General features: G+C 35.5%; 1 protein-coding gene across 1 annotated transcript in view; it reads left to right on the top strand.

Annotated features, from left to right (window-relative positions):
• Positions 1 to 13,738, top strand: part of ERP44 (endoplasmic reticulum protein 44) — a 115,477-nt gene that overhangs the window by 46,138 nt on the left and 55,601 nt on the right. The gene's annotated exons all lie outside the window — the stretch shown is intronic.

Genomic DNA, 13,738 nt, shown 5'->3' with positions numbered 1-13,738 from the left:
GATTGGTTTAGACTATTTTTGAGGTCTAATTAGCTGTAGCAACTGATTATAATTATTAAGAGTATTAAGAAACTTAGTTTAAGCTCTTAAAATCCAACCTCTTGCATTTTGCTTGTCCTGGTGGAGCATTCTCTATGAAATCCCCATGGTTTTTCGTATACATGATGGATTTCTCTAACTTGAACTAGTAATCTTGCTAGTGGTGTTTCCTCCTGTGTGCTCCCACTCCTGTGTGCTCCCATTATACTTGAACTTTCCTCTCTCATCGTACTAAACTCATTGTATTTGATAGTTCTGTTTGTCTTAGTTGTCTTATCAGCTGCATTGTCTGTTCATCAAGGCAGGAATTTTTTTTTTCTTTCTTTTTTTAATGCTCACTTTTAAGAGGAGACCAAACCACTTATTAATCTCTGTCTCAAGCATCTGACAGTTTCTGGGAGACAGAGACTGCTCACAAAAAGCTATTGCATTATTGGTTAAGTTGGTGTGAATACAGAACTGTCTCCCATTCTTCAAGTTTTCTACTTTTTATACTTAACCTACTGATTAAAATTAGTATGTGTGTACACACACCTAACTTTTCATTTTACTGATGAGGAAATGAATATGAAGTGGCTTAATCAATGTTACATAGCTCAATGTCTGGTCAAGCTGGAATTTGAATCCTGATCTTCTGACCAAATGCCTTCATTTGCTCTTTTCTGTTCAAACATTTTGGGGAGTTATTGATATAGCTTTGTGCTAGGCAGCAAGGCATTTTCCAACAGGAAATCATTTCACAGTCTTCTAAGCCCCACCCAGTATTTCTGTCTGCTGAAATTCGTAACTAGATAGGATGAAGGGAGCAATAAAAGATTGTCAGTACAAGCATGGGCTACATTTTCGCACTGCTTTCCAGATCTTTTCTCCGACCTTTCGCTGACAGAGAACATGATGTTTTTGGTGTGGGTTCTCATTTCAAATCTTTCTATTCTTTATGTATTTAATGAGATGTTACAGTGCAGATAAGAGTTCCTACTTTTACTGAATTTGAACCATAAAATTGGAAATTATGCTCTAAAGCTTACATTCATTGGGAAGAAAATTTAATACTTATATCCTTGAACCATAAATATCATTTATTCCATCTTTTAAACCGATAACTTTTGAAGAAAATCTGACATCATTGCTAGTAAGCTTTCTTTTTATGGGAGCAAATAGCACAGTTCAGAGCTTTTCAGTCCACCAGCAAGTTATCTGAGGTATTATGCATATTATGAGGTATTATGCATCTCTGAATATTTTTTCTCTTCTATGTAATTCTTTTAAAGAAATGATGTTATGAAACCCTTATTGATTAATGTATTTACATTTTCCACAGTCTCTTTAGAGATTGTAAGACAAATTGTAGTTTTGTTAACCTCTTACATGCCAATTAGATTGTAGAGGTTTTGAACTGGAAGAACCTTAAGAATTCTGTGTTCTAAAGAGAAATGCCTTTTAGGCAGGTTATTCTGTGGTCGAATTTTTTTTTTCCTAACCATTTGAACAATTTTAATTTATATACTCATATATGTATCAGTGCTTCGAAAAATAAATTGTTCAATCCTAAAGCAGTTTTTAAAAGAGATTTATTGAGGTATAAGTGACATATAATGCATTACACACATTTAAATTTTATAATTTTATAGGTTTTGATACATGTGTATATCCATGAAACCATCACTACAGTCAAGATGTTGAGCATAGCTGTCATTCCCCCAAATTTTCCTTGTGCCCCTTTGCGGTCCCTGTCTGTCCCTTCTATCCCCTACCTCCATTATCCTTAAGGACCATCTGCTTTCCATCACTGGAGATTAGTTTGCATTTTCTAGAATTTTATATAAGTGGTGTTGGTTCTAGAATTTTATATACAGTATGAGGTTTTTTTTTGGTCCGGGTTTTTTTTTTTTTTTTTGACTCAGTATGTTTATTTTGAGATTGTTTCATGTTGCATATATTATTTCTTATTATTTAGTGGCATTCTATTGTGTGGCTGTATACCACAGTTTGTTTATCTGTTCAATTCCTGACAGACATTTGGGTTGTTTCGACTTGCTGGCTATTACAAATAAAGCTGTTATGAGCATTCAGATATAAATCTTTATACAAATAAAGATGACAAATAAAGCTGTTAGGAACATTTAGATATAAATCTTTATGCATATGTTTTCATTTTTCCTGAGCAAATACCTAGATGTGAAATGCTAGGTCATGTGGTAGGTCCATGTTAAACTTTTTAAGAAACTGCCAAACTATTTTCCAAAGTATTTGTTCTATTTTATATATCCATTAATAGTACATGAGAGTTCCAATTGTTCCATATTCTTGTCAAAACTTGGAGTGGATAGTCTATTTAATTTTACATATTCCAATATGTGTAAAGTGGTATCTCCTTGTGGTTTAATTTGTATTTTTCTAATAATTAATGATGTTGAGAATATTCTCACATGTTTATATGACATTCATGTATCTGTGATGATGTGTCTGTTCAAATATTACATATTTTTTATTAGATTGTTTATTTTCTTATTGAAATTTGTTTATTTATTTATTTGCGACAGGGTCTTACTGTGTCGCCCAGGCTGTTGTGCAGTGGCACAATCTCGGCTCACTGGAGCCTCGACCTGCCAGACCCCAGTGACCTTTCCACCACAGCCTCCCAAGTAGCGTGTGCCACCACACGCGGCTAATTTTAAAAAATTTTTTTAGCGATAGGTCTCCCTATGTTGCCCAGGCTGGTCTGAAACTCCTGGGCTAAAGTGATTGTTATGCCTCGGCTTCTGAAAGTGCTGGGATTACAAGCATGAGCCACTGTGCCCTACCCTCTTACTGAGTTTTGAGAGTTTTTTATATATTTTGAGTACAAGTCTTTTTTCACGTGTAATTTGCAAATATTTTCTCCCATTCTACCTTTGTATTTTTTTAAAAAAATTGTAACATACACATACAATTACTATCTTACCATTTTAAATTGTATAATTTAATACTGTTAAATGTATTCACATTGTTGTGCAACCAGTCTCCCGTTCTTCATCTTGCAAAACTGAAACTCTACACCTATTAAACAATAGCTTCCCATTGCCCCTTCTCCCCAGCCCCTAGCAACTTCCTTTCTACCTTCTTTTTCTGTGAATGCGATTACTCTAGGTACTCCACATAAGTGGAATCATACAGTGTCTGTCTTTTTGTGACTGGCATATTTCACTTAGCATAATGTTTGCAAGGCTTATTCATGTTGTAGCATGCATCAGAATTTCCCTGCTTTTTAAGGCTGAATAATATTTCTTGGTATGTATATACCATGATTTGTTTATCATCCATCGAGAACACGGGTTGATTCTGCCATCGGCTGTTGTAAATAATGGTGCCGTGAACATGAGTGTACAAATATCTCTTTGAGACCTTTAAAGAAAGTACCCATTTTTTTTTTTTTGATATATATCCAGCAGTGCAATTGCTAGAACATATGGTAGTTGGTAATTTTTGAGGAAACATCATACAGTCTTTCATAGCAGCTGTATCATTTTACATTTTCATTAGGAGTACCTAAGGGTTGCAGTTTCTCCACACGCTTACCTGCACTTCTTATTTTCTCTTTGTTATTGTTGTTGTTTTAATAGAGACAAGGTCTCACTATGTTGCTTAGGCTGGTCTGGAACTCCTGGGCTCAAGGGATCCTCCCATCCAGCCTCCTGAGTAGCTGGGACTATGGTGTGTGAGATCATGTGGGCTCTATTTTCTGTTTTGTTTGTTTGTTTGTTTGTTTATAGCAGCCATACTAATGGGTGTGAGATGGTATCTCATTGTGGTGTTGGTTTGCATTTCCCTAATAATTAGTGATGTTCAGTATTTTTTTTCACATGTTTATTGGTCATTTGTATATCTTCCTTGGAGAAATATTTTTTCAACTCCTTCGCCCATTTTAAAATCAGGTTATTTGGGATTTTGTTGTTGATGTTAAGTTGTAGGAGTTCTTCGTATATTCTGGATATTCACCCCTCATATATATGATTTGCAAATAAATTCTCCTGTTCTGTCGGTTGCCTTTTCACTCTGTTGATTGTGTCTTTTGATTCATAGAAATTTTTAATTGTAATGTAGTCTATCTTATGAATTTTTACATTGGTTGACTGTGCTTTAGGTGTTATATCCAGGAAATAATTGCAATCTAATGTCATGAAGGTTTACTCTCTTATGTTTTCTTCTAAGAGTTTTAGAGTGTTTAGAGAGTTGAAGAGTGTTATGTTCAGGTCTTTCATTTATTTTGAGTTAATTTTTGTGTATGGAACAAGGTAAGGGCCCAGCTTTATTATTTTGCATGTGTACTTCTAGGTTTTCCAGCATCATTTATTGAAGAGACTGTTCTTTCCCCATTGAATGGTCTTAGCATCCTCATCGAAAATCATTTTACTATATATTTGAGGGGTTATTTCTGGACCCTGTAGTCTGTACCATGGTCTGTGTGTCTGTTTTTATGCCAGTTCCACACTTTTTGATTACTGTAGTCTTGTAATATGTTTTGAAATCAAGAAGTGTGAGACCTCCAGCTTGAAGAGTGTATTTTGAAAAGCAGATGTTCTTAATGTTGGTGCAGTCTTACTATCAGTTTTTAAAATGAATTACACTTTTGATGTTGTATCTAAGAAGTATTTGCCTTACACAGGATCACAAAGATTTTCTTCTATGTTTTCTTTTACAAATGTGGTAGTATGCAGGTTTATACTTATGTCTGTAATCCATTTGGAATTAATTTTTACATGTGGCACAGTGTATGAATTGGAGTTCATTTTTTTGCATATGGTTCTGGCATTATTTGTTGAAAAGACTATCCTTTCTTCACTGTTGTTGCATCTTTGCTGAAATAAACTGACACTCTATGTGTGGGTCTATTTCTGTTCTCTCTGTTCTATACTGTTGATCCGTTTGTCTGTGCTTATACCAGTACTTTGTAGATTACTATAGCTTATAACGAGTCTTGAAGTCTAGTCAGGTAAAACTTTCAACTTTGTACTTTTTTTTCAGAGTTGTTTGGCAGTTCTGGTTGATTTAGATTTCCATTTAACTTTTAGAATCAGTTTGTTAATTTTTAATGACAAAAGGCTACTGAGTTTTTTTTGTTTTTTTGAGACAGAGTCTCCTCTGTCGCCCAAGCTGGAGTGCGGTGGCGTGATCTCTGCTCACTGCAAGCTCCGCCTCCTGAGTTCAAGCCATTCTCCTGCCTCAGTCTCCCGAGTAGCTGGGACTACAGGTGCCCAAAATTAGCCCAGCTAATTTTTTGTATTTTTAGTTGAGATGGGGTTTCACCGTGTTAGCCAGGATGGTCTCGATCTCCTGACCTTGTGATCTGCCCTCCTCGGCCTCCCAAAGTGCTGGGATTACAGGCGTGAGCCACCGCGCCTGGCCAGGCTACTGGGATTTTAACTGGGGTTACTTTGAATCCTCAGGGCAATTTATGGAAAATTGTTATTTTAATGATACTGAGTCTTCGAATCCACGAAGATTGTTATCTCTCCATTTATTTAGGCATTTTCAGTTTCTTCCAGCAATGTTTTGCGGTTTTTCAGCCTACATGTCTTGGATAGCTTTGTCAGATGTATTCCTAAGTATTTATTTATTTTTTTGATGCTATTGTAAATGATATTTTAAGAATAAACTTCATTTCTGGAATAATTGTAGATTATACATAGATTATAGTTGCAAAAATAATACAGAGAGTTCCCTTATATGCCTTATGTATTTTACCCTAACATCAATATCTTATATTAGTATGGCACATTTGTCAAAGGCTAAGAAACTAAAATTGGTACACTACTATTAATTAAACTATGGATTTTATTTGGATTTTATCCCTCTTCCACTTAGGTCTTTTTGTTGTTGTTCTAGGATATCACTTTTAGGCATAATGTCTTCCTGGTTACCTTTGATCTGTTTGTTTCTCAGGCTTCATTTTTCACAACCTTGACAGTTTTGAGTAGTATTTGTTAAGAATTTTGTAGAATGTCCTTCATTTTGGGCTTGCCTGGTATTTTTTTCTCATGTTTTGGACATCTGTTGTGAGATCTTTCAGTAAGTATTTCTTATTTGGGGGTGCTGTTACAAATGGCATTGATTGTTAAATTTTAATTTTTAGTGTTTTTGTTGCTAGTTTATAGAAATAAGATTGATTTCTTATATTGACCCTGTATACTAAAACTTACTAGTTCTAATAAGTTTTATAAATAGAGTCCATAGGATTTCCTACTTAGACAATTAGGTTTGTTTGCAAATAAAAAGCTTTACTTCTTGTGGTCTGTATTTTGTTACAGTATTCTTTCCAACCAAGTGTATCTATTTGTTGCTTTAGGATTAGTTTTTGTTAGGCAGAAGATCTGTAAGAAGCTTCCTAGCAAGGACAGAAGATGGCCTCAGAATCAAGATATCATCATGCCCACATATGTCTTGTTCATATCGTTCACTTGTCTGGTATTATGTTAACCTACTCTGTCCTGCCCTTGAGTACTTCAGTCTGTCTGCCTTGCTTCCGACTCACTTTTTCGCTGAGACCTTTTATCCAAAGTCATAGTATGATTTCTTGAAAAGTTCCTGTAAAAAGTTTGTAGTCACATTGCCTGGGAAAAAACCCTGCTACTTAGTGAGTGCTTACTTGAATTTAGACATGTTCTTTCAGATATTTTAGTTATCTTTACCACGACTTATTACTCCTCTAGTTAAGTAGTATTATTCATTCATTTAACAACAAAAAAAATGTATGCCTACCTTATGTAATGCTATGTGGAAGGTTCTATAACTACAGCAATGAACTAAACACACCTAGAAAGGCAAGAGAGATCAATACACGATCACATATTGTGATATCTATTCTAACGGGAAGGTATTGAATGCTACGAAATGATGAGTCTGACTTAGTCTGCAGGGATGGGGTAGACATTTTTGAGGAAATGATAAAAAGTGAAGGAAGAGTAGGAATTTTCAAGTGAAGTAGGGGAAGAAGAGTGTTTTAGATGGAAGTAGCAGTAAATACGAAGTTTCTGAGGTAGAAAGGAACACTGACCTTTCAGAGAGTTGGATTGTGTTACCATTTTACTGATGAAGAGACTGAAAGATACAGAGAGGCTAAGTGATTTCCCAAGGTTGCATAGTAAATGGAGGGAGCCAGACTGGAACCCAGGACGATACAGCTTTTATCAGTTAACTATGCTATTTGAAAGTCAGAATAAGGTAGTTTAAATTGAATTCACCATAGAAATGGAGACTTCACCCATTTCTGAATACAAACAACTTAAAATGTCCTATTATAGATTATAAAATAGTCTGTTTAAATAGTCTGCAATGGGTCATTATATAAATCAAAATGCAATTGCAATTTTTTGGTAAGGTTGAAATTTTACAAATTTTTAGAGACTTGGTATTTTAAAAGTCCTGAACCTATAGTTTGTCATTGATTAAGGAAAAAGGTAGGAGCACCTTACTGCCTTGGAGTTTTCGAAAAAATGTGGGTAAGAAGCTAGAAATCTGCGTTGTACAGGGGTATTGTGATATTGTTAATTGTAATTTGCTCTTCACTGTAATAAATGACCTTCAACACAATTATTGAATTTTTAAAAACTTTCTTTGAATAGGCTTTTGCCAGCATTTTGAGGAATGCTTAGAGCTGAGCTATTTGATGGCTTCTAGAAACTGACCCACAGTTCTCTGTGTGGTTGTCCTGAGTTTTTCATTTTCATTCATTTAAGAATTTCATTTAATATGTTCATACTGTTCTGTCCATTAAGAAAAAGAATTTCATTTAATATTCTAGCCTGTGGAAACAAGTAGAAGTAGTAGTAGCAGCAGCAGTGATCTTAATAATGACAATAATAATGATAAAATGGCTGCATGAGAGTAGAGACCTTATGTTTTTACCCTTCTGTTCCTAGCACTGGAATGGTATCTAGCACATAGTAGGTGTTCAGTTGTAATTGTTGAACAGGTGGATAGATAAATGAATAATAAACAGTACCAGCATTTATGAAGTGTTTTGTAGGCACTACAGTTATCTCATTATTTTCCCAACAATAGAATAAATATTTACTGCCATAGTTCACCCAGTCTAACTCATCACTGATTGTAAGGCAAAATTTTATGTGCAACTGAAAAAGAAAAAATGAACTATAACGCAAAGCTTTCTTATCACTTAGATTTTTCTAAATTCACATGTGATAAACATATTTATGAGATACAGAGTAATATTTCAATACATGTATATCGTGTTTAATGGTTACATCAGGATAATCCTCTCTTCTAGTACTCAAAAGTATACAATAAATTATTATTAATTACAGTCACCCTACAGTGCTGTAGAACAACACTAGAACTTATTTATCCTGTCTAGAGAGAATTTATTTTTATTAAATTTTTGTAGATACATAGTAGGGTGTACATTTTTATGGACTACAAGAGTTTAATTTTTTTTTTTGGAGACAGAGTCTTGCTGTCTGTCTCCTAGGCTGGAGTACATTGGCACGTTCTCGGCTTACTGCAACCTTTGCCTCCAGTGTTCAAGTGATTCTTGTGCCTCAGCCACCTGAGTAGCTGGGATTACAGGTGTGCGCCACTGCGGCCGCTAATTTTTGTAGATTTAGTAGAGACACGGTCTCACCATGTTGACCAGGCCGGTCTTGAACTCCTGACCTCAAGTAATCCACCCATCTCAACCTCCCAAAGTTCTGGGACTATAGGCGTGAGCCACTGTGCCCGGCCAAGAGATATTTTGAAGTCCATAATAGTCACATCAGGGTATCCATGACCTCAAGCATTTATCGTTTGTCTTTAAAACGATTGAGATTGAATCATACTGTTTATTTCTTAAAGTACAATTAAATTTCTTTTACACAACACCCTGTTGTGCTAGCAAACACTATGTCTTATTTATTCTTTTTTTTTTTTTTTTTTTTTTGAGATGGAGTCTCGCTCTGTCGCCCAGGCTGGAGTGCAGTGGCGCCATCTCGGCTCACTGCAAGCTCGCCTCCCGGGTTCACGCCATTCTCCTGCCTCAGCTTCCCGAGTAGCTGAGACTACAGGCAGCTGCCACCATGCCTGGCTAATTTTTTGTATTTTTAGTAGAGATGGGGTTTCACCATGTTAGCCAGGATGGTCTCCATCTCCTGACCTCCTGCCTCGGCCTCCCAAAGTGCTGGGATTACAGGTGTGAGCCACCGCGCCCGGCCTATTTATTCTAACTACTTTTTTGTACCCATTCACCATCCCTCCTTGACCCTCGACTACCCTTTCCACTCTCTGGTAACCATCCTTCTATGCTCTATCTCCATGATTTCAGTTGTTTCGTTTTAGCTCCCACATTTAAGTGAGAACATGCAATGTTTTCCTGTGCCTGGCTTATTTCACTTAACCTAGTAACCTCCAGTTCCATCCATGTTGTTGCAAGTGACGGGATCTCATTCTTTTTTTATGGATTAGTAGTACTCCATTATATGTATGTACCACATTTTCTCTATCCATTTGTTTGTTAGTGGACACTTAGGTTGCTTCCAAATCTAGCTTATTCTGAATAGTGCTGCAATGAACATGGGAGTGCAGATGTCTCTTGCATATACTGATTTCCTTTCCTTAGTACACCTAGCATTAGGTTTGTTGGATCATATGGTCATTCTATTTTTAGTTTTTTTGAGTCACTCCAAACTGTTCTCCATAGCATTTGTACTAATATACCTTCCTACCAACAGTGCAAGAGGGTTCCCTTTTCACCTCATACTCATCAGCATTTGTTATTGCCTGTCTTTTGAATAAAAGCTATTTTAACTGGAGTGAGATGGTATCTCATTGCAGTTTTGATTTTGCATTTCTTTGACGATCAGTGATGTTGTGCACGTTTTTATGTACCTGTTTCCCATTTGTATGTTTTCATTTGAGAAATGTCTATTCAAATATTTTTCCCATTATTTAATCAGATTATTACATTTTTGAGTATAGAGTTGTTTGAGTTCCTTATAGATTTTCGTTATTAATCCCTTGTCAAATGGATAGTTGGCAAATATTTTCTCCTGTTCTGTGGGTTGTCTCTTCACTTTGTTGATTGTTTCCTTTGCTGTGCAAAAGCTGTTTAACTTGAAGTGATCCCATTTGTCCATTTATTTACTTTGGTTGCCTGTGCCTGTGGGGGATTGCTAAAGAAGTCTTTGCCCACTCCAGTGTCCTGGAGAGTTTCCCCAATGTTCTCTTGTAGTAGTTTCATAGTTTGAAGTCTGAGATTTAAGTGGTTAATCCATTTTGATTTGATTTTTTGCGTATGGCAAAAGATAGGGGTCTAGTTTCATTCTTCTGCATATGGATATCCAGTTCTTCCAGTACCATTTATTGAAGAGACTGTCCTTTCCCCAATGTATGTTCTTGGAACCTTTGTCAAAAATGTGTTCACTGTAGATATATGGATTTATTTCTGGGTTTTCTGTTGCACTGATACACATGTCTGGTTTTTTTTTGTTTTTTGAGATGGAGTCTTGCTCTGTTGCCAGGCTGGAGTGCAGTGGCACGATCTTGGCTCACTGCAACCTCCTCTTTCCGGGTTCAAGTGATTCTCCTGCCTCAACCTCCCGAGTAACTGGGACTATAGGCACTTGCCACCGTACCCAACTAATTCTTGTATTTTGGTAGAGATGGGGTTTCACCATGTTGGCCAGGATGGTCTCCATCTTTTGACTTCATGATGCACCAGCCTCGGCCTCCCAAAGTGTTGAGATTACAGGTGTGAGCCACTGCACCCAGCCTGTGTCTGTTTTTTATGCCAGTATTATGCTGTTTTGGTTATAGGTTGGTGCAAAAGTAATTGCGATTTTTGCCTTTTTTTTTTTTTTTTTTTTTTAAATGGCAAAAAACCGCAATTACTTTTGTGCCGACCTTACACTATACCTCTGTAGTGTAATTTGAAGTCAGGTCATGGGATTCCTCCAGTTTTGTTCTTTTAGCTTAAGATAACTTTGGCTATTCTGCCATCTTTTGTGGTTCCATATAAACTTTAGGATTGTTTTTCTATTTCTGTGAAGAATGTCATTGGTATTTTGATAGGGATTGCATTGAATATGTAGATTGCTTTCGGTAGTAATAACATTTTCACAGTATCGATTCTTCCAATCCATAAAGATAGAATTTCTTTCCTTTTTTTGTCCTTTTGAGTTTCTTCCATCGATTTTTTATAATTATCATTGTAGAGATCTTTCATTTCTTTGGTTGATTCCTAGGTATTTTATTTGTAGCTATTGTAAATGGGATTACATTTTTATTTCTTTTTTAGATTGTTCACTGTTGGCATTTAAAATGCTACTGATTTTTGTAAGTTGATTTTGTATCCTGCAACTTTATTGAATTTGTTTGTCAGTTCTTATAGTTTTTTGGTGGTCTTTAGGTTTTTCAAAATATAAGATCATATTATTTACAAACAAGGATATTTTGACTTTTTCCTTTCTAATTTGGATGCCCGTTACATGTTTCTCTCATCTGACTGCTGTAGCAAGGACTTTCAGTACTATGTTGAATAATAGTGACAGTGGGCATCCTTGTAGTCCAAATCTTAGAGGAAAGGCTTTCAGTTTTTCCCCATTCAGTATGATACTAGCTGTGGATTTATTGTACATGGTCTTTATTAAGTTGAAATATGTTCCTTCTCTGCATGGTTTCTTGGGGGTGTTTGTCGTGAAGGAATGTTGAATTTTATCAAATGCTTTTTCAGCATCAATTGAAATGATCATATGTTTTTTATCCTTCATTTTCTTGATACAATGTATCACATTGATTGATTTGCATATGTTGAACCATCATCCTTGCATCCCAGAGATAAATCCCACTTGGTCATGATTAATGATCTTTCTAATGTACTGTTGAATTTGGTTTGCTAGTATTTTGTGGAGGATTTTTGCATCAATATTGGGTTATTGGCCTGTAGTTTTCCTTTTGTGGATGTGTCTTTTTCCAGTTTCAGTGTTAGGATAATGCTGTTCTCATAGAATCAGTCTGGAAGTATTCCTTCTTCCTTTGTTTTTTGGAATAGTTTGAGTAGGATTGGTATCAGTTCTTCCTTAAATGTTTGGGAGGATTCAGCAGTGAAGCCATCAGGTCCTGGACTTTTCTTTGCTGGAAGCTTTCTTATTATGACTTCAATCTCATTATTTGTTATTGGTCTGTTCAGGTTTTGGATTTCTTCATGGCTCAATCGTGGTAGGTTGTATATGTCTAGGAATGTGTCAGTTTCTTCTAGATTTTCCAATTTATTGGCAGAGAGTTGCACACAGTAGCTGCTAATGATCCTTAGAATTTCTGTGCTATCAGTTGTAATGTCTCCTTTTTCATTTCTGTTTTTTTTGTTTCGGTCTTCTCTCTTTTTTTCATAGTCTGGCTAAAGGTTTGTCAATTTTGTAAAACTTCTCAGAAAAACAACTTTTTGTTACTTGTGCTTTTGTATTGCCTTTTTCATTTCAATTTCATTTATTTCTGCTGTGATCTTTATTTCTTTTCTTCTATTAGTGTTGGGTTTGGTTTGATCTTGCTTTTCTAATTCTTTAAGAGGTATCATTAGGTTGTTTATTGGAAGTTTTTTCTTATTTTTTGATGTAGGCATTTATAGCCATAAACTTCTCTCTTAGTTCTACTTTTGCTGAATCCTTTATGTTTTGGTATGTTGTATTTCCATCATTATTTATTTCAAGAAGATTTTCAATTTCCTTCTGAATTTGTTCATTGACCACTGGTCATTCAGGAGCATATTGTTTAATTTCCATGTACTTGTATAATTTCCAAGATTTCTCTTGTTATCCATTTCTAGTTTTATTCCATTGTCGTCAGAGAAGATGCTTGAGATAATTTCAATTTTTTTGAATGTTTTAAGACTTTGTAACCTAACATGTGGTCTGTCCTTGAGAATGAGCCATGTGATAAGGAAAATAATGTGTATTCGGCAGCCATTGGATGAAATGTTCTGTAAATATCTGTTAGGTCCATTTGGTTTATAGTGCAGGTTAACTGTGATGTTTCCTTGTTGATTTTCTGTCTGGAAGATCTGTCCAAGGCTGAAAGTCAGGTATTTAAGTCTCCAGCTATTACTATGTTGGGGTCTCTCTTTAGCTATAATAATACTTGCTTTATATATCTGGGTGTTCCAGTGTTGGGTGCATATGTATTTACGTTGTATTATATGCGTTACATATGTATATGCATTGTGTTTACAGTTGTTATATCCTCTTGTTGAATTGACCCCTTTGTCATTATATAGTGACCTTCTTTGTCTCTTCTTATAGTTGTCTTGAAATCTATTTTGTCTGATGTAAGTATAGTGATCTTGCTCTTTTTTGGTTTCCATTGGCATGGAATATCTTTTTCCATTTCTTTAGTTTCAGTCTATGTGTGTCTTTACAGGTAGAGTGTGTTTTTTGTAAGCAACAGATCTTTGGGTCTTGGTTTTTTTTAAATCCATTCCACCAGTCTGTGTCTTTTGATTGAAGAGTTTAGTTCATTTATATTCGGTGTTGTTATTGATAAGTAAAGGCATATTCCTTCCATTTTGTTATTTGTTTTCTCGTTGTTTTGTGGTCTTCTCTTCCTTCTTTCCTTCCTTGCTGTCTTCCTTTTTAGTGAAGGTGATTTTCGCTGGTGATATGATTTCATTTCTTTTTATTTTTTATATATCTGTTGTGTGTTTGACTTGAGGTTGCCATGTGACTTCCAAATACTA

Source organism: Mandrillus leucophaeus, unplaced genomic scaffold (assembly GCF_000951045.1).
Source record: "Mandrillus leucophaeus isolate KB7577 unplaced genomic scaffold, Mleu.le_1.0 Scaffold1181, whole genome shotgun sequence".
Classification (NCBI taxonomy): domain Eukaryota; kingdom Metazoa; phylum Chordata; class Mammalia; order Primates; family Cercopithecidae; genus Mandrillus; species Mandrillus leucophaeus.
Note: the sequence above shows the minus strand (reverse complement) of the source record. Positions and strands in the feature narration are given on the sequence as shown.